The sequence below is a fragment of the Nothoprocta perdicaria genome, unplaced genomic scaffold, assembly GCF_003342845.1.
Source record: "Nothoprocta perdicaria isolate Ctin4 unplaced genomic scaffold, notPer1 scaffold_18, whole genome shotgun sequence".
NCBI lineage: Eukaryota > Metazoa > Chordata > Aves > Tinamiformes > Tinamidae > Nothoprocta > Nothoprocta perdicaria.
Window position 1 is genome coordinate 5,151,488 of NW_020454982.1, and position 21,838 is coordinate 5,173,325.

Sequence of the window (21,838 nt, forward strand, 5' to 3'; positions counted from 1 at the left end):
AAAAAAAAAAAAAGGCATTTTAAGTCTCAAGAGTAAATGAATGCCTATAGACTTCCTGGATATTTTTGGATAAGGAGAGCAAAGAAACACAAATCAGTGCTCCCACTGAGCGGAGGTGAGAAGGCAATAGTGGGTCCAAGCTGCATACATAGCTGGGAGGATCTGAGCAGCAAGGAACTCTTATCTCTAGCAAGCTCATCTCTAGTTATGCTGTTAATAGCTGTGTGATTATAAATAAATATATTTATATAATAAAAACAAATTATATTAATTCCTGAAATCAACTGTTTGTCTAAATTTTGACTTACAGACTGGAATATAATCTCACAGTATCAAATCACCCTACTTGTTCTCAGATAAGAGCTGAACTTTTTTTGACATGTAACCATTACTAAAGTCCACAGTGAATGAAACTGGTGCTGCTCTGTGCCTAGTTAGTCCTACTTGATGCGATAATTGAAGCACCCTTTTTTTCCTTCTTTTTTTAAATAAACTTCATAACTGGCAGTACTTGGGGTTAGGCAAAGCAGTGAGAGAAATCTCCACAAAAATGATAATAAGGATTAATAAAAAATAAAAATTGATGATGGCAAAGGAAACATCACCACCACCAAAGAAAAAAAAAGGCACTCGATTATGAAAGCTACTCTGAGGCTTCCACTGCTCACATTTCAAGGTTTTATTACCAAATATCAAAAAAATCATTACTGCAATATCAAAACGTTCATAATAACAATATAAAAGTTCCACTCAATCTGCTCCTGCGGGGATCTGATCTAAAAATCTACAAGAAAAAAAAATAATTGCTCTGAAAGTGGCAGTTAGCCAATTCAATCATTCAGCTAACCTGGTTCTATAATTGTACAATAGTCACTGTACTGCTACCACTGGATAACTTCAAGAGAATGGATCAAGCAAGCTCAAATACAAAGCCTTTTAGGAAAGTTCATACGTACTGTTATCCAGTGCTCTATAGGTGGCTTAATGTCTTTTTATATGTAACAAAATTGATTCCCTATTATTTAAAAATGATAGCTTATTAATCAAAAAAGTGCCCTGGCTCTTCCTGCAAAAGACCAATAAATCTTTATCAACTTTAACTCTTACCACATATTACTTAGCTCAAAAGTAAGAGATACTTGAGATAACATAGTTAACCTTCCTCATTACTAACTATGGAAATTAAGCCTTAAGAAAACTAAGTTTATACATATAACTGTGCGTGTATGTGCTGGGGGCAGGGGAAGGATTGTTTCAGATTGTAATTCTACACTTTTCATGCATACTTAGGTGCTTCGAAATACTAACAGAAAGCCATTTTAAACCTAGACATAACTGTAGTATTTTGGGGATAGTTCTCCTTTCATGAGTATAACAGGTAAGCAAAAGAAATCCCTCCGGTCCAGTTCATGAAGGGCGGGTGATCTGTGTCATTCTTGTTTGACAGCTAAAACCCTGAGTCTGACCAGAGATTTATAACCCCACTTAGCTTTGTGTACTTCACAGTTGTATTTCAAAGATATTTATCAAAAACTTCCTGCACTTGGTGGTAAATCAGAAACACATCAGTAATAAATCTGTTTGACATTTTTTATGCTTAAAATATTTGTATTATCATGATAAGTTATGAAATTTATACCTTTTGGACAGGCTTTCTTCTTGAGATTGTGGGTAGCACATGGCCCATCTCAATTCTCAGAAGATGCACAGAGTTTGCTGCACAAAACAAAGAGGAGTTTTAAAAACTGAGGAGTACATAAAACAACCACAGGATTAAACCAGGATGCTTTCAGTTTGGCAAGTTTACATAACCTCACACCCTTGATGATTTTATACATGGGGAAAGACCTGTGGGAAAAGTACGCAACCCTCCTCCTCTTCCCCCTAAAATGAGGCCTTTGTATGGGAGGAACATCAAATCAAGCGAGCATGTGAGCAGCATGCAGATCTGGATTATGTATATTATATTCTGCCTACACGGCCTTGGGTTTTCTTCTGCTACAGGCAGCCTGAAGTCACTCTGCAGCCTTTGGGCTGATAATCTACTTCCTGACAGTAACTAGCAAAAGACCAGCGCTATGCTCGGCTCTGCAGCAGACTCCAAACAGCCCACAGGCACGGTGCAGGGTCAGCCTGCTGCGAGGCTGCTTGTTTATTCTGGTTGACATTTTCCTTTGTCAAGAATCTGTTCCTTGTTATTTAATATGTACAGCCCTGCACATATCCTATCTATTTAACTGTCCTTAGATAAAAGTGGGTATTTTCCCATGTCAATAAATGTTCTGGTGTGAAGCTGTGAGTTGGCCTCAGAGAGAACCATCCCCTGCTGTGTATCTCACTTCTGCATTGGGTTTTCTTTGTTAATCATGTGCAAAATAAGAAGGCTTTCTGTTTAGCAAAAACCCATCATTAATTTTTCATATGAGCACTAAGGTCTTGCACAGAATCCTTAAGTAGCTTCAAAGAGAAGAGAATAATAAAACAAAAGAACTACACTTTTCCCCATCTTAGTTATTTGATATTTTTGAGAAAACTTTTTAAAGAACTGTAATTTTGCATTAAATTTCACAATGATACATACATCCTGAACACTACATTCAACCTTAACTTTGTCCTTCATTAGGAGGATTACACCTAAACACTCCTTCATTTTACTGCAAATGAGACAGATGCAATGCGTATTCTGTTCGGCCTCAGCATTAGGATTATCCCAAGAGTGGCATTTATGTTCCTGTAGTTCCTTGGTATAAATAAATATCAAAGTAGGAAGACCAATCTGTACTCCACAAGGAATAATAAAGTAAAATAATATGGCACTGATTCTGTTTGGGTTGTCTAAATGTGTTTTTATGATTGTATATGTTTATGGCTTTTTCACAGAGCCACCATGAATTCCAGGCAATTAAAAAGGACATGAGTTCTGAAGCATTTTAAAAGGGGCTTTGCTTTCCAAATGGCGTGCATTAAAAATAGAATCCATTTTTTTATGACAGGGCTACTGCAGAGTCAACAGACACTTTCCTTGCTTCAAATTACTCCTTCTTCAACTATTTAAGTAATCAAAATATTTTTCTGAGTTAAGAAGAAAGGGAGAGAAGAATTACTTCTATTTTTACCCATACATAGGCTGTATTGCTAGCTTAAGCCCTAGTCTGTGGGCCTCAGGTTTGAAAGCAGCTCCAGAGCTTGTGTGCTCTTTGTACTGGGTGTCTCTACTCACCTGCCTGTGAGCTGGGCTGCCTCCTTGTTCACACTGGGTGGGTGCAGCAGCATCATGTGCAGGATCAAGAACGACTCCGTGCTTGAACATGCAGTGTCCGGTGGTCCCCACCATCTGCCTGTGGAGACAGCGTGTTAGTGATGCCTGCAGCGAAAACATCACACACACATATATAAGTAGTAATGCTCCAACATACCTGAACTGCCAAGATAATAGGATATTACAAGTTAACTACACAAAGGAATACTTTTGAATAGATAAACTTTTTTTTGGGGGGGGGCTATTTTTATTAGTTGAGACTAAATTGTTCCCAAAAAAATGTTTTTGTGATATAAAGCCCTCATTTTCTTAAATAAGAGACTTTACTTTTACAATTATTAATTGAAAGAAAACCACTTTCAAATGTTTACTTTACTTTAAGAAATACTTAGGAAGAATACATGAAAACTGGATATGGTATTCTTAAAGATAAAAATGAATTATTCCTCTCCCAGGTCAAGCTGTCCCTAACCACAAGACTTTATGAGTGAGAAAAAGCAAATTAAGGGAAAAGAGAAAGAATGATAAAGCTCAAGATCTTGCTTTCTCCAGTGATTTTTAGAAGACACTAAGATTCCTTATTATAGCAATCCATGCTCTGCCACAGAAGTCTGTGGAACAATTCAGATACTTAGGCATTTATAACAAAGTTTCAAAATTTGCCAGAAGCATGAAAGAATAATCTAGATTAAAGAGCAGAACTATAGCAATCAAAGAATTGTTCATAATGCACTTAGATGAAGCACCTGAAACTTCTCTGAGGTCTGTGATGCAGCATGGTAAAGACTGCACAGAACTTATAGCTCAGAGGAAGCTGATTATTTCAGAGTATACAAATAGCAACAGGGATTTTCACCAGGGGTTTTCTCTGTTTTGGTCATAAGACGTTGCCTCTTCTGTACTGTTCGCTGTAGTTATGGTCCATCTACCTATTACATAACTATATTATTGGCTTTGTAGTCATAAAGAGAATGATTATCCTGTTGTGCTTAAGTGTGAAACACCAGCTGTGTTAATAGAAATGTACCGTTGTGTCATTATTAAACATTTATATTATTGTAGCATCAAGAGACCAATCATGTCAGGTTTTCTCTATTAAATTTTTAATGAATGATAGTCCCTGACAAGCTTATGCGTCTGTGAAAGAGTAAGAATCGACATAAACTTTTATGTTTCCAAAGGAAGGGGGCAGATCCTCCCCAGAACCCCTGTTGAGCAATGAGATCCCTGTTACAGATGAAGTAAGTGCTCTAGAGGTAACTTCTTCCAGTAGCAGGGCCAAAGAGGAAAAACTAAAACTAATAAACCAAAGGAGCTAAAAGTGCTTGCAAAGGCAAGATGTTGCATTCACGTCCCTCCGCCTGGGGAGATCAGGAGGCAGGAGCACAAGATAAGCAGGATGGGGAAGGTCCAGCTCATTACCTGAAAATACTACCCAATTTTGAGGTGTTCATCCAAACCAAATTCTGCACCCAGCAAAACTTCCTCTCCTTAATTAACATGCTCACGGTGGCTGCTGGGCAGCAGCCCCTGGCAGCAGCCCCCCGGCTGCGCCTGCAGAGCTGCCTTGGCCGAGCAGCGCTCTCCTCTTGCTCGCCTGGTAGGGCAGGAAATGTTTTGAAACCTGAACAATGAGGGAGATCTGAGAGCAGACAGCACAGATAGTGAAAAGAAAAAAGAACCATTAGGTGGAAATGATTGTTGCTTTGTCACTTTCCCTTAATTTCCTCAGAAACTGGTAGAAACTGCTCCTTAGAAAATGTTTCGGAAATAACATCCCTAATGCCATTTCCCCGCCACAGTCCTCGCCATTGTTTCTATGCTTTTACGTTTGATGATGGGTGGGTTTCAGTTGTAGCCCTTTTCATGAATGCTCATCATATAAATTATGCAGATTAAAGTCTATAATTTCAGACTAAATTTCAAAGATTCTCCTCACCTTGAGATGTATAACAACTGCATAATATTTCTATTTTGTTCTTGAAAGGCTTTATGATCAAAAATCTTGTTTTAAGTAATGCCCATAAAATCCTTGTTTTCACTTGTGAAAGCAGAAATCTGAAGAATTAAATAACAAAGCTTCATCTTTATTTATTTATTTAAGGCAATAATATTGGTGTTCATTCTGTAATATCTAATTTTAAAGGAAACGTGCCTTTTGTAATTGCCAAGTGAATGCATTCTGTGGCAAACCAAAGTGACTAGAAGGCAGCCTTCCCATCTCAAATATTTTTGAAATGAGTTTGGCTAAAGCAATTTACATCAACAAAGGACTAAACTATTACCAAGACTGATTCTGGAAAAAAACCTCGTTGATCCTCACTGAAACAGAGTGCTGCAGGTAAGCAACAAGGATTCAGCTCTTTGGATTTTTATATTCAGGGCTCAAGGTTAGGAAATAATTTCCTGCATTGTAATTTTCATTTGAGAGACTTTCCTTACTATTTATTACTGAACTCACAGGCCGGTTTCTCTGCAATACAATGAAGAAAACTTTTCTTGTTCCACAAATAGATTTTAGATTTCAGATAAAATTCATGCCAAATGTTAGAATACTCTCCCATACAAAACTCTCCCTACCTACCAAAATAGCAAAAAAATCCCCAGTATATGGAGTAGCAGCATTCACTGGATACTTAATTTATGTAAAATGAAACAGCTTGATCAGGAGAAGTTGAACAAGACTGGAATAGTCAATTGCCTGATGGCTCCACATCACAGCAAGGATGCAAAAGATACATATGTGTGTGTCTGGTTGAATCAGAACCACATTTCTTGCATTTTTTGCACAAACTCACAGATTCTTGAGCTAACGGCTACAGCAGGTCAGGCAAAGACCTCTCTCAGTTTCATCCTTACAAAAATTGGTGTTTTGGCTATTACAAGATGGTTTATTCATTGCCTTAAAATGAAACGCCATTTATTGATACATTCCCAGTCAATCTTACTTACATGCTTTGAAATTAAGCTCAAAAATGTTAAGGTGGTACCAAACCAGTGAATCACGTAACATTATCTCGAAGATCATGTTGACCTTCCTATTTGTTTTGCCAGACAAATCAAAAGCGGAAGGGTGGCTGAGGCCTGGCAGCTCTTGGGTCTAGATTGCTGTGCACCATGAGCCTTTGCACTAGAAGCTGACAAATCTCTCTCATTCATAACAAATGACAATCTAGCTAGTGCTACAATGCATGTTACATTTAATCAATTTGCTAGTTGCATTCATTATGTATATCTTCCATTCTGAGTCACGAAAAATTGAAAAGTAATTACAACATGGAAGAGCATTGCAGATAACAGATGAGATAAGAAGAATTAAAGTACTATTAACTGGTCAGTTGTGCTTGTCAGCGAAGTGATTAAGGCAGGGAACAAGATAAGAGCAACCTATGCCTTTGAAGTAGAACAGACTAGGAAGATAATCACTCATACACTACGCTGGCTATGACCAAAGATCAGTCACCTAAATACAGGTGGTATTAAAAAAAGCTCTATAAAGCTTTCAACTACTGCTATTACTTAGAGTATCTTCACTGAGTATAATGTGTTATTGTAGTTCCTGACCACACTATAAATAAGTCTGTCAGCATCTCCATATAACTCGTACCTGCCAGGCACTGCTAACTCTGCTTTTACATTTGAGTAGCCTCAAAGAGAGCAAGTTACTGCTTCAGATAGCAATTTCTGTACTAAAAAAAAGAACAAGCTGAACTGTTTTTAATCAAGAAAATATTAAAATCTTGATAAATTTTGGGGAGTCTGATTTGCATTTTCTTGTGAACAAAAGCTAAACATACATATCAATTTAACAGATAAAAGTGAAAGAAAATGGGTTTCTCTGAGATGGTGAGGCTAATATCTTTTTGCATCTTGGGAAAACACTGAAAAGTAGAACAGCCAAACTATCTTCATTTAATGCACAGATACAGAGTACTTTTACTTGCTAGTTTATAAGCATTTTATTAAACCTATTATTCCATGTTACTTCATAGATTCAGATGTGTAAATCAGAATTTCCAATTCCAATTGTGTGGAATTGGAAAATTCCAATGTGTTCAAGTCAATATACCAGGAACAGGGATGTTAACAATCAAAGAGGAAATACCAGAAATAGTAAGAAAAGAAGGATCCCTTGAAATTTACAGGGGAAAAAGTTTATCTTCCCAAAAGGTAAGAGAAGCAGAAAACCCAAAAGTGTGTGGTTGCTCATCACTTATTGGTATACATAAAAACAAAAGAACAAAGATCCAGATTGAAAAACAATTAATATGCCTAATTTAATCTTAACAGAACTTTGAAGAACTTCGATGTCCATAGCCAAAGCAGCAGTCCTGTTGCTGCTTCCCCTGTGCCTCAGGGGTAGGTGACTTGGAAGTCACTTTTGGGGCATTCTCTGAGCTCCACAGCTTCAGCCAGGACCAAACTGAGAATAAGCTCACACAGAAGCCCTGCCACTGTGGCAAGCAGGCACCCCAAAAGCTGATGTTGGTAAGCACACTGGATTGGGCTGCTTAACAAGGCACCTACTCCAGTGCCTAACACCTGAGAGAGTGCTCAGACAAGTAGTCTGAAGCTCCGGCTGGTCTCAGGTCTACAACTGCACAGTAAAGCCTTCTAAAAATAAAAACTGGATTAAAAAATGCATCGAGTTCTTAACATACTTCTTGTGCTTCACAATTCTAACCAGATTTATAATTATTCTTAAGGAGAGGCAATAGTCAGAGGTACCCACTCTACAGAGTCAGAGGTATAAACTTTAGATGGTCCCTGCTGAAGAGGGTAACTTTAAGGTTGAATTGGAACAGAAAACAGAGTAATTACACAAGAACAGAAAAAGCCATGTCTGACAATCCTTCCTTGAGAAAAAGAACCATGGTGACAAGGGAGGGCAAAAGTGCAGAAGAAAGTGATGACTACTGCAGTGACATCTGTGAAGTATAGTTTGGTCATAAAACTGCTCAGCATTAGCAATTATAGTAGCTTTTCTTTGACATTGTCCCTGAAGTTTAGTGGGAATATCAATGATTTCATAATTAAAGCTATTCATTTTGCAAAGGTTTTCTGTAAAGTGTCATGAGGAAAGGCATCCTCAAGACATTAAGAAATATAATGAAAAATAGGCAAAAGGCATAAAGAATTCTAAATCACTGCATTGTCTAAATATTAATGTAACTAAATGCCAAATGCACTGGCTGATTAATGCTTCCTTTCCTTGAAGAAAAGACAATCACTAAAACAATATTAAAAGAAATGTGGTAGTGGATAAAATCAGTGATTACATAGGAAGCAAAGCACCGTAATGCTAGTGCACTTTCTCAGGCAATATTTGATCTAGAAAGGGACAGCTAAAGCAATCCAACTAGGCAACACAAAGTCTTTCTTGCCTTCCCATAAAATATTTTTTATCACTTAAGTACCTTTCCAGAAATGTATATGTGTATAAAGTATATATTATATTCCTAGCATATACTATATACTACATTCCTCAGGAGCAGTGGGCACAGAGCATGAAAATTCTCGAGTTAATGAAACCATTCTAGAAAACAACTACAGGTTGTCTGGAGTTTTTTGAAAAGCTTGTTCAAAAAGATTGGAACTGTTTATTTTTCACCATCCTGCAGTAGACAGAAATGTAACAATTTCATGAAATGGTAGAGATAAAAGCTTTTCGAAGAAGAGGCCGCATGTGTTAGCAGCATATCTACTCTGAAGACTCTATCTTAAGGAGAACAGCAATAACTATGTCATGAATACAACACTAAGTACAGCTCCAGATAATTCATTATTTTAAACAAATAAAACAAAACAGGCAAAGCTAAAAAATAAGGTGATATATAAGATGGGATTTTTCTGCCTGGTCCGAACTTCAGATGGAAAAAGAACATTTTTTGGTATTCTATAAGATACTCCTAGTCAGCCTACAGATGACAAAACATATTAACTGCTAGTCTTTCATAGCGTTTATTTGCCCAGGAAGACTTTAAATCTTGTTCTGCACATCAACAGACTGCTGCCTCTGTGCAGAAACTTGCTGTGGCCCAGTGCAGGCAGCACAGCAGCTCCCCTAGGTTATAGGGTTGGGGTTCAAGTAGATGTATTTTATATACAAATGTGTAACAACTCTTAAATTAGTAAAAATATTAGGGGGTACATATACTTAGCACCATGCAACCAGGCCCCTAGATTTGTCAATAACTTGTAGGATGTGTGTTTATTTTGAGAGAAATTTATCAAGCATTTCGAGTAGTTGTATGTACTCAACTTCTATTGACTCACAGCTGGTTGGAAGTAATTATATGATTTCTCAATAAGCATCAGTAGTCAGCAATAAAGTTCAATTATTTTGACATGAGAGATCAATAACAGGAATCTGAAGCAATTATAGGCCCACGATTCAGAAGTTGCTTGGCTAAAAATGATCATGCAGTGAATCAGTCCCTGCCTTCAGCTACAATATGACTCTAAATTCAATAAGTGGTGCGGTTCTTCACATCAAAGCAGGTGTAATCAATGGTTTATGCTATTAACCTAAGCTGTTATTACTTTGCATTTCCAGAGCACACCTCTCACCATGGCTGCACACTGGATAGAACATGTTCTTTCCTAGAGTAAATATGAATGTAATATTGAAATCTGCTATCATTCATATCTGTGAAAAGCAGAGAGAAAACGGTCTACATGCACTTCTCTCTGAAACTAGCACCAACATATTGTTTCTCACATTAAATATTGATCAAACTTCCAAGTCAACAAATTTCATTATTGATCTAATAACGCCAGTGCTAGCCCTCATCCTTACAACCACTTTTACTCTCCTATTTAAGTATTTTCTCTACTCCTTCACCCAATTATTTTCACTCACAGTATCATTGTGTTTTTGATCTGTCATTGCAATGGTGCATATGTAATCTTTAAGTTTAAACTGGACCCAGCTTGTTGAAGGGGAGTGTCGATGTGCTGGTTCGAGGGTCTGAAAGCTATGCTGGGAATTCCTCTCGAATCAGAGGTCCGCAAATGGAGCTCCCCATTATTTGCAGAAGGGTCATTTCTACAAGTCAGTACCCAAGTACTTGTGTCTGTGTGTAGGATCACAATGACAGCTATTTCTTTCTTTCTTTTTTTTTTTTTTTTTTTTTTTGCCTTTAGCATTTCCTTTAAGCAAGCCTTTTCAGAAACTCCAAGGCCTATTGAAGGTAAAATGTGCCAGCAGTTCAAGTCCCGCCAGTTCTTCGGATGAATCCTCCAACTTTGGCATTATTTGCATTATTTCTCCAGGGGCAGAACATTTATTTTTTGAAACTGGACCCTGATGACTGGGGCACAACTAAGGTAACAAAAGTGAGCCTCAGCACACCTTTGTTAAAAGGAGATAATCTCCTTGATACCACTGTGCATACTGAGCACCAATCTGTGTTATCTGCCATCATGTTTGCTATTTCATACAGATTCACATTTTTATTCTCATGCTTTATGATTTTTTTTATTCATATTACAAAATAAGAATAAAATTTGTATAATCAAATATTCAATTGTAAAATTGGGGGTGATGTTGTATTTCTTTACTCTGGCTCTGTGGACTTTATCTGTGCTGTTCTGGTTTTGCAAGTGCTGACAAATCCATCCACTGGGAGACAACTAATTAGTCACAGAGGGGCTTAAGACTAGTTCCTAAGGAAGGAGGTAATGTCATGGTGGCAAAACCTGTCCCCTTTGCCTGAGCAACCTGAAGGGAAAAGGACTGTTACTGCACAGGCCAATCCACTTGCATGACAGCAATGATACAAACTTGTCAGGCATGGAAAATATAATAATCTAAAAATATTCAAAGAGAAACAATCTCCAAACAGTGTTAACATCTTCACAGACAGCACTTGCTTCCAGTGACACAAACAAACCAGCGTAGCAGCAACTAAGTGATGGGCAGTTATTTAATGAGTTAATCTCATTAGAATATTTGAACTCTCATAAGAGGCTCAACCCATTAGCTACATGATAGCTTTGAAATGAGCCTTTCAAAAGGACTATAAGAATATATTAAAAAGTGGTTAATACGCTGTGAACTTTAGCAGCATTCCCATCTGGATCAGCTGTCAGGCAGGAGGAAGGAACAGGGGGTTGGTACTAGTGAACTTGCATTAGCTAATGACTTGGGCAGTCACTCCTCGAGCCTCTCACACATCATCATCAACAATTTGGATTCCTGTTCTTTGCTATTCGACACAGTTTGCTTCTCCATTTCTAAATGTTTTAGCTTTATTTGATTCAATATTTAAATCTAGTCTTATTTTGTATATATAACCAAAAAATAGTTTTAAATTCAAATTATTTAAACTCACATTCTCTATAGTAATAGTATTCCCTCTAACCCTCTTTTTTTATTGAGTTTAATCCCAATCTGTGTTTATGTTGTTCTTTCATGTCAAACTAACTAAATTAAGAATAGCAGATGCTCATCCAGAAAAAAAACATACAGCTATTTTGATTAAGTATAACACCACAGTTTACAGAATCATTATTTTGGGATTTAGATTATATAACTAGTTTCTTCTTTTTATATTTACTTATATTAGCTTCAGTAGAATAATTCACATCAATAGAATAATTCACATCAATAAAGTGAACAGTATTTGACCCTATAATGCTAAATGAAAGACATTAATAGAAAAGCCTAGAGAATATATTTCAGCAGTAATTAAAATCTCAGGGCTGAAAATTTTCTTTCATCATCATAAATCATAATGAAATGTGAATACCTAATATCTGATTATTCAGATCTATTCGCTGAAAGCGCACAGGAAATGTCTGCCACTTCTGGGTTGCAAACATTTAGTCTATGGTTTAAAAAGCAATGATAGAAAGGCTTCTTACTGTCTAGAGTCTTTAACTGTTAGTAATGCATTTTCAGGAGTTTAGGGAACATTATTCAAGTTCATTTCCATGCTGCAGCTGCAGGAATTGGAATTATGAAAGTGAAGAAGCTGTAAAATTGAAAAGGTCAGGAATGACATTCATCTATTCTAGCTGTCAGATCAAGGGAATGTTAACAAAACTAGTCCTGAGTAGAAAAGCTAATTGGCTGTGTGTATTTTGGCTACTCCAGTACATGTACTATACTGCAGCTAATCTATAGGAAAGACGACAGTGGAAGAACATACAATTTTTGGAACAGGTGTCTTATAGCCAAAGAACCTCTGTCCTCTGAAGAAGCTGACTTTAATGATAACACAGACAAATGTGTCTACAAAGCAGCCAAAGTTTCAAGCCAGGATTTCAAGAAACCAGAGTATGAATGAAGTTCAAATAACCCTGGAAGCAGAATGCAGTTTTCAGAGCACTGGAAGTACAGAGCAAATTTTATGTTTTAACTCAAACATTATATTCCCACAAAGAGCATTTCTAAAATGATTCCTGCCAAGGTATGCTTTATTATAGCAACATATAGAACGCCTGCATCACAAACCAAATCTTTTGCAGATGACCTGGATTTCATAATCCGACAGTGTGAAGGATCTTCTCTTTAGCAGTCAGGATAAATGTAAAATGCCTAAACAAAAATCATCAGTGAAGGCTGAGCCTAGGACCTCTGCAGTGTACAACAGACCCCTGACACGCACTGGAAGAGCTCTCAGCAAGGAGCAGTAAGTCTAGTGCTTTCCATTACACAACAAACACTGCCTTGCCCACACACCGACAGTCCACAGCAACTAAGATCAGGAAAAAGCTCTTCAGGACCTACAGCATACAACACATTTGAAAAAACACAACACTAAATCTTCTCTAGGCAAATCCTCTGGCTGTTTTCTCTTGCTGTTTGGCTTTCTTTGTGACCTTCATGTTGGAAGCGTTGTAAGAAGTCTCTGCTTACAACTCAAACTTTCACATGTAGCTGAGGGTCACTATCAAGATGATTGTAAACACATACTGCACCACATACATCACTCACATTTTGATATATCCTGTGTTATGTGATACAGATGTGGTAGAAACAATCTCACATGACTTTATGACAACATAATACTAGGTCAGTATGCAGTGTTCTGGTAACTTGTTCTTAATCTTTCTATTGTTATCTGACCTCCTTTCTCTTCTTTTCTCTTCTTTTCTTTTTATTCCTATAGAGAAGTATTGCAAAAGCCAGAAACAATACCAACAATTCATGAAATATTCAGGTGTACAGTTGCAATCTTTAAATAAATGGAAGTGACCTTCAAAACAGACATCTCCAAGATTAAGAGAACTTCTCCAAAGATGGCATTTGTCACTAATCAATGATTCAAAGAAATTATACTCTCCTAAAAATGAATACAAAGAAGACCTTTCAGAATTACACCACTTTAAAAGTAAAACATTCGCAAAACCCACAGTAAGAACATTACTGAGCTAACAAAAAACCAGAATGAAGTATCAAAACAAAACAAACAAACAAAAAGTTTAACCCTTGTGTTTATCAGTACCCACATCTATGTCTGGTATGCTGGAAAGTCATCCACATATCCACCTGCTATTCCCACGGGCTATCATCATTAACTACATTTTTTTCAACCATTTTATTGTACATGAAAATATTTATAATACTCCACAAATGTATTTCCTTTGTTCATAGTCACATAAATATCTTGGGTTCTAACTGGGTCACTATCTTCGAACAGATGTAATCTCAGCAGAATACCATGAAAAATCTGGGCTACGTTAATGACTGATCCAATTACAGTAGAAATCTCTAGAAAATCCAGATTCATTAAGAACCATGAGATTAGAATTACGATGTACTTTTAGGAATGAGCAGATGGACAAGCCAGTGTCAGACTCTAAGGGGGCTGGAGCTGAACCAGGGATACCTACGCCACTGCCCACGCATTTGGAGGAATTCACATTCTGTGGATACGATAAAAAGGACTTAGGCTCAAGGCAGACCTGGGGGGGCTGGATCTAAACCAACCCTATCCTGGCTAGCAGTGCATTTTACACGGTGCTGGGAGGACATGTTGATAGAGGAAAACGTGTCCAGGAGGGAATGACAGAGCAGGCATCAAGAAACAGGCAGCTTTTCATCCAAGGAGAACATTTATACCAAAGAGGTTCTTACCACTTAGTATCAGCCCCTCCTTGGAAGGCTACATTTTCCCTCCCAAGAAGGCAACGAAGTCCCTCCAAGCAGCATCCTGCTGCTGGCTCCGGCACACCTGACAAGGTTCCACACCTTGCCACCCAGGAGAAGAGAAAGAAAATATCTGAGGAATCCTATAAACAGCTCCTTTTCCCACACTGAGGACAGGTAAAATTTCACAGCATCCTGACCTGTGGTGCTGACAACAGTCTTCATCAGAGCACCCTACTTCTGCCGCTGGTAAAAGAGCATCAGGGAGATCTCCCTTTGAAGTAACTTAAGGCTACGAGGACATTCAAAGTTAAACATTTAGTTAAGATCTTTGATGACTCAAGGCCAGTTTTCAGCTAAATATTTTACCTGGAAAGGAATAATAAAGAGCAGAGAGGAATATTTCTCCTTTATAGATCTTGCTGCCAGCTCCAAGCCAGTAAACATTTACATTCCAGCCAGTCTGATAGCTAATGTGACCTTTCTATTGTGCACTTTACACCTGTTCTGTATTTTCCTTTCAATATTAACATTCCTTCCAGTCCATCTTACATTAACAAGCAGTATTTAAATCTATGCAAATTTCATATTTTAGCTGATGTTTTAGGAAAATTTTTAAGGTCACCCTGTTTGATCTATCATACAGGCGTAGCAAATTTATGCACCATATATCCTCTCTACTTGTTTTTACCTACATCTGTCTTCTCTGATTGCATGTGAATGGACTTATTTTCTATTTTAAATAAAAGATTTATGCCTTAGCTGTCAGTTTGCCTTCATTTGAAAATTTAATTTTATTTCTAGAAGTCTAGATTAACTTATTAGATTTAACTGCCCCTTGTGAGTCCCAGTGATAAGAGAACTGTATTTTCCCTTGAGAACAGAATACATAAACAAAATGCTCTCAACTTAAAATAAAGAACATTATTACTTAGATGAATACAACATAGTCAGTTCAGGATACAAAAGCTGATGTTGTCATTTTTAACTTATGATGGTAAGTAATGGGAACTGACTTCTAAATCGGACTTCTTAAAAATCAAGGAGCCTACAAAACCATGGAAATATTTTGGAAAAAAAAGAAAAGAATAAAAAAAGGAATGTTCCCCAAAGATGTCCCCTACACTTAGGTCAGCAAATATGCTTTCATGAATATTGTTGTATATTTTCATGCATATTTCATTGTGCACTACTGTAAAACACAACTTAACACAATATGTCTGTATTTGTATGAATGAAAGAGTAACCAGAATCTGCCCCACTATTTCCAGCTAGTTAGAGGCCAGTTTATTGATTCAGTTTGGTATTTCACACCTTCAGTGTGACATGTTCTTTAGTGCCTCTCAGCAATGCTAAATTCTAAATGCCAATTTTTTTATTTTTTTTTTTTTTTAATTTCAGGGGCTTCTAACAAGTGATAACTGACTGACTGCATCTGCTGTGCATGGTCCTTGCAATGCCCAGAACAGCTAGTTCTCAGATTTGTGTGTGTGAGGGCAAGGAGAAGCTAATCTTTTTGAATGAGTTCATATATTTTCTCTTTTTCTCCATTTGTCATTTCTAGAAGAACCTGAACTTCCAATCCACACAAGCTTGGACAAAATCTATGCTCTTATACCTCCTATACCTCTCCTATACCTCCAATTCTATACTGAAAGGAATTTCACTGCTTTTGAAAGGAATTAGTGTTCCTTTGGCAATAGTGTTCACAGTATAACTAAGATCTTGCAATATAATGATGCTACAGCAAAGCAAGCAAAAAAAACCTGAAGGATAGATATTTGCTTGGCTATTTTAGTAAATCTTCAATTGTATTAGTGGTACACTGTATCCTGATTCACATTATTAAATATTGAACATCTTGGGCACAGGTCTCTTGAGGAAAAATGGGAATTCATACAAAGAAAGCAAATACATCTATCTATACGACGACTTTCATCACTCATAGAATATCAGCTGAGAGATTAACAGCAAATAACACCCTCTACCCTCTCCCATTCAGGGGAATGTAGCAGCTATTTAATGTGGCAAGAAATGATAATGGAGAGCATGGTGACATCTAAAAACAAAACAAAAGAAGAGGTAACTAATAGAGGCAAAACAGGGCAAAGCTTAACCTGCTTAGCAGCTCTCAGTCTGTGTCACTGTACGTATGAAGTGCAATCTATGCAATCTCTGCAGTTATTAGTCACTTTTAACTCCAACCCCGTAAAAATTAAACTACCACAAAGCACAATCTCCATATATATGACATCGTCAACATAAAGTGGAGTCTTCATCAAGTTCTTAATCTCTTCAAGACAGAAATATTCTAAGAAGTATTTTAGGAACAATCATAAATATCACCCTTCCATTGTCATTTCTAGATAAAATATATACATGTACTGTATAATACCTCATTTGACTCAGTGTGAACGCAGCAAAGTTCACACTCATTTACCATTGGGCAGGTAATTACAGAGCAGGTTTCCCTGTTGAGGAGTGCTAGGAAATTACTAGCTAATTCCAGTCAATCACTTCTGTTGGGAAGTTTGTGCTGTATTAAATCCTTGACAATGATCATTTTTTAAAGAATACAAAATCAGAAATGTAATAAGGTAAGACCTGTAAGATGGTAATTGTGCACTATAAGCATGTTGAGGAAACCTTTATGTTTAAGAAGACTATATTATCATAATAGTTATTTTGTTATTACAGAAAGCACCTTGGAATACACAATCTATCGCACCAACCATGGCTCCTCTGAAGAAAGCAATGTGATTTTGATTTAACAAGTATTGAATACCCTTGGACAGAACTTTCAGCTACTCCTGTGCCAAATTATTAATCATTCCTTCCACGTTTTCTCCTGTTATGATAAATGTAATTAATATTTCACCATGGCATCAGATCATATCTGGGAGCAAAAAGGCAACCTTCCATTTCTCCCTCATTATAACTCTATAGTGATAGGTGCTGTCTACCACTGGCAGATAATCCAGAATACAGTGTTTCTGTGCAGGTACAGATTAGGGTCTAAGTAAGGTATATATTGTAATTGAAACAAGGCTTTAACCTCTGATCTCTATGTATATAATGTACTTTATATAAATATAGATGTGTGTGTGTGTGTACACATAGATAGACAGATAGATAAAAATACAATTTTTACAATAAAAAACAATAAAAACAAGTTACCAAATAAAAAACAAGTTACCAAGGCTTGGCCAACCATTCTTCTGATTTGACAGCATTTGAAAAGCCACTGCTTGCAGTAATGTCTTGGTCTCTACAGTGTCACTGAACATATGCCAGGGCTGTGGAAAGAGAACAAAGCATGTGCAGACTGTCTGCTTCTGTCCATAGAGAACAGTGCTGTGAGTAAAAACAACCCAATGAAGATTTAAGTCCTAATTTTACTGCAGAAAACATTGGCATTTTCTTTTATTTTTTTTTTTTGAAAGCCTGAAGCATAATCAAGATATGTGTTGATGTGTACAAAATTAAATTGCAGGAAACCCTATGTTGATGTTTTCAGGGTGACATGTCTCAGGAATCCACATATTTCAGCAAATGGTTTTGTGAGAAAGGCTCTCTAATAAACAAATTGCCTTGGGATCCTGCTGCCCAATTATTGAGAAACAGAGAGGCATCTCTTCACAGTTGTCTCCTTGCTCAGCATTCTTCGGTATGGCCACAAATTCTTCTCTCTAAATAAATTCTAACTATACTTACTATTATCATTTCTTCTCACTAAATAAAAGAAAAAAGCTTTCAAAAATGTCATTGGTCTGACACATTTACAGTTCTTACAAGAAAACTAGGTTGTGGAAAATTCTCCCAGTGTTCCAGGCAAAGGCTCCAATTTCTTCTCTTCCTCAGAGCCCATTGGTATTGCCTTCAATCCCACCTACAATCCTCAGGTATGTCCCAAGTCAATATGGAGACACTCTTTAGATGAAGAAAGACTAAACAAAGCCACATGGAATGAGGTGGCTTTGATTTCTGAGCTTGTGAGAACTGCCATGTACATATAAGCTAATTTGCACCCATTTGCAACCTCTTGGTGGCCAGTCTAGCCAATTATGCTGGGCAGCACTTGCACTTTTATGAGGAGCTCTGATTTAGAATCATGGTTTTATTAGCTAGGATTTATTTGTTTCCAACAGCTCCATATATTTTACAAATGCCCCTACCTCTCACTTTTGGAGTACGATCTATAACCGTTGTGAACTTCAGGCATACCCTTCCTCACATCACTTCTCAGTGCTCAAATAAATTCAGAAAGATCTAAGTATCTATTAAGTGCTAGTATTGGGTTCATGACAACCAACTAAACTGCTAGGACCAATGCATCACTGAGGAGAGTATCCGAATTCTGGCAGTGAGCAACACCCAAAACTTCAAAGCAATACACTAAAAAAAAATCTATCATATAATATAAACAATAGGAGCTCTTAGTGACTGCATTTCTGGATTGATTCAACAGTCTTTTTTTTTTTTTTTTTTTGCACAGAACTGAGCAGGAAAAGACAGCATATGCCACAGCTTTAACTTGTGCTTGCAGCAGTGAATGATATTTATACCCTTGCACCAATAGCCACAGACTTATTTGCCAGCTGCTGCACTGTCACCTTGTTCTGAATCCCATAAGGAAATGTTTTCCATATTCATGAACACTGCATTCATTTCCTAAGATCTAGCAAATCCTCACTGAAGCTATGTGTTATAATATAATTGATTCTTTAATTGCTTAAGATCAACAAATTTACTGTAAAGAGTTGTGTGGTATTTCACGCACTGACACAAACACAAAAGACATTACTGCATGCTGATATTATTTCAATCCATTCATTATAATTGTTGAAAAGATGAGAAATATTAAATTATTGTTGAATGTGGATCTACCAATCTCCATTAGATTTTATGGTACTATATTATGAAGAGTATCTTTACAGAAAAATCATTTCTGCGCTTCATAAGAAAGCGAATGTTAAATTGCAGTGGTGCTGAGCAGCCAAGGTTAGTCGCATTCATGCTAATATGACCTTCAATTAGGGAAGCACACATGTCTCGAGATCCAGCCGTTTGATCAAACGTATGCTATAGGATGAGGAAATGTTGGTATCCTAGAAAAATTCTACTTAGAGGTGACCTTCTACTTAGCCAAGCTCATTAGGCAAAACAAAAAAAAATTGCACAGCTTCTTCCTGCTCTCTCTTCAGAAGAATTTCAGTAAACCTCAAGTTGCAAATAATAATTTAACCCACAGATTCATGGTAATGCATAGCAGCTTAGACAGTTAACACATTCATCTTGTGCAAATCCCCGGAGATGCTGGTTTACAGTGTTTTGTAAGTAAAAGCCAATAGCTTTTACTTAGCAGCAACAGCTCTTGGCTTTACTCTGAAAACACTGCGAAGCCACAGCGGTCCCAGATATTTGAAAAAAAAAAGCCAAATACTAATGCGACATCCTTAAATCAGCAAGGAAGAATTCAGTGTTCCCCTTATTTTCAGGCACATTTTTGGGGCTAGGTAAAGTAGTTTTCTCACCAAAACACTCAAATGGCTGCAGAGCTCTTCTGAATATCTGGCTACTAATTTTAATGTCTAAATAATTGAATCATAAGAGTTTTTTTTTTTCTTTCTCCAGAAATACAGCACCTTTGATGTACAAACAAGCAGTGATGCATATCGGATTCCCATTTTTAAGCCCAGACATGTTCAAAGAAGTTGAGGCTGCTAAACAAACATTTATCCAAGTCAAAAAAAAAAAACAAATAATGAGATGGTTATTTGAAATTTCTCTAATTTTTGATAAGCCTTTACAGTAGCACCCTGTAGGCAACAGAGGTATTACATATAATGCTTATTTATACACAATCATATTCCATTTATATCATGTACTTCAATACAGAGAATTAAATGAGAGAGATCTTAAGGTACCTAAGCAGAAACCACAAATACAGCCAAGAGATCTTAAGGAAACAATTGGAAATAAGCACTTAGGCTAAGAACACTGCAAACTTCACAGACTGAAAATGGTGTTACGCTTTCGTAACACTCAGCTTTGAAGAACTGGTTGGAAAAAGAGGACTTCCCAGGGAACGTCTAAGAGTTGGCAGCAATGGAGGGGGCTGCATGGAGAGAGGCAGCTGGCGTATGTTGCTATGGCCTACTGAAGTCAGCTGAGCTGAAGCAGCTTACACCAGCTAAGGACTTGGCTCTGCAAGCCGAATAGAGAGGGTGAGATAACTGACTGATATAATTGGATCATGATGAATTCTCAGTGCAGAAAAAAAGCAGCTAAGAAAACTTGTATATTGTACATACACGTGCTATTTCTTCCTTTAGTTTGCTGAGTTCTCAGGCATTTCCTGGTACCTTCTTTCTTTCCAAACTTGTCTCCTCTTCCAAAAGTATTTCATTTGCATCTCTCTTTGGCTCTCCTTGCCATCACTGGCACTCCTTTGGTGCTCTCCTCTTCAGCAAGGATGGATGCAAGGGTATTACAGCACACCTGCAATATAGGCCTGTTAATATTGCCTGCACTTGCAAACAAGAGGCCCCAAACAGCTTTCTTCCATGATTGATACGAAAATAACTGTCCAAATCAACATTTAATCTGGTAAAGGGCAGTTATCCTTTTAAAACAACATTTACTCCAAAGCCTTAAAGAGGTTTCTGTACCTTCATATAACATTCAGGAAATATTTACACTGCTTTCGTTAAAAAAAATAAATAAAACCAAAAAAACTCATGTAGTCAAGTTCACAAATTTAAGTGTTAAACTGTCCTCCTCTTATTTGTCCAAATCACTAATCCTCATCTCCCCAAATACTACTGTGACCACAAGATTTAGAGTTCAGGTGTTTTGCACATTTTTGACTGGATTTTTTTTTTTTTCCTCCCAAATTCTATTAACTGCAGTAGCCAGAGGAACGATTCCCTTGAAACACTCTCAAATGTATTTGAGAAGGTGTATATGTCCACCTTCCATCTTGTGTAAGGAATACAGCATCCCGCCTCGAAAGCGCTTCACAGAGCCGCCAGCCCCAGCTCCCTGCCCTTGCTGGTGCCCAAGGCAGGTCCGCAGTGCCCAGCTGTGCCGCTGCTCTGCCAGGGGCTGCAGCGGTTTCCGCAGCGGTTCCTGCAGCAGCATCCCCATCTGCTGCCTTGCAGGGGCATAGCAGCCGCATGAAGGAAATTTCCTTCTGCAAACAATACTGGCCTTGCATCTTTGTGCAGCAGAGCTCCCAATAACTTCATGTTTAGACTTTACCCACGACCTTTCCCATGGGTTTGCAGCTGCCTGTCCCTGCAGTCTGGCCAAACAGACTTATGCAGCTGCATGCTCCACAAAGCTCCTTCAGATTCCATGGGTTAACAATATTTACATTACATTTTCCTGCAGAGGTGCTCTAAAAGCTGGACTTTCTCTGCATTACTGAAAAAAATAAACCAAATAAGGAAGAAATTTGGTTTCTTCCCTCCAATTTG

At 37.5% G+C, this 21,838-nt stretch overlaps 1 long non-coding RNA gene across 1 annotated transcript; it reads right to left on the reverse strand.

The window, feature by feature from the left end:
• Window positions 1–3,301: 3,301 nt before the first annotated feature.
• Window positions 3,302–20,833, reverse strand: LOC112945017. Its single transcript, XR_003248914.1, has 3 exons — window positions 20,672–20,833; window positions 17,554–17,653; window positions 3,302–3,338 (listed from the first exon to the last, which is right to left on the reverse strand). It is a non-coding gene; the product is annotated as an uncharacterized LOC112945017 (long non-coding RNA).
• Window positions 20,834–21,838: the final 1,005 nt, after the last annotated feature.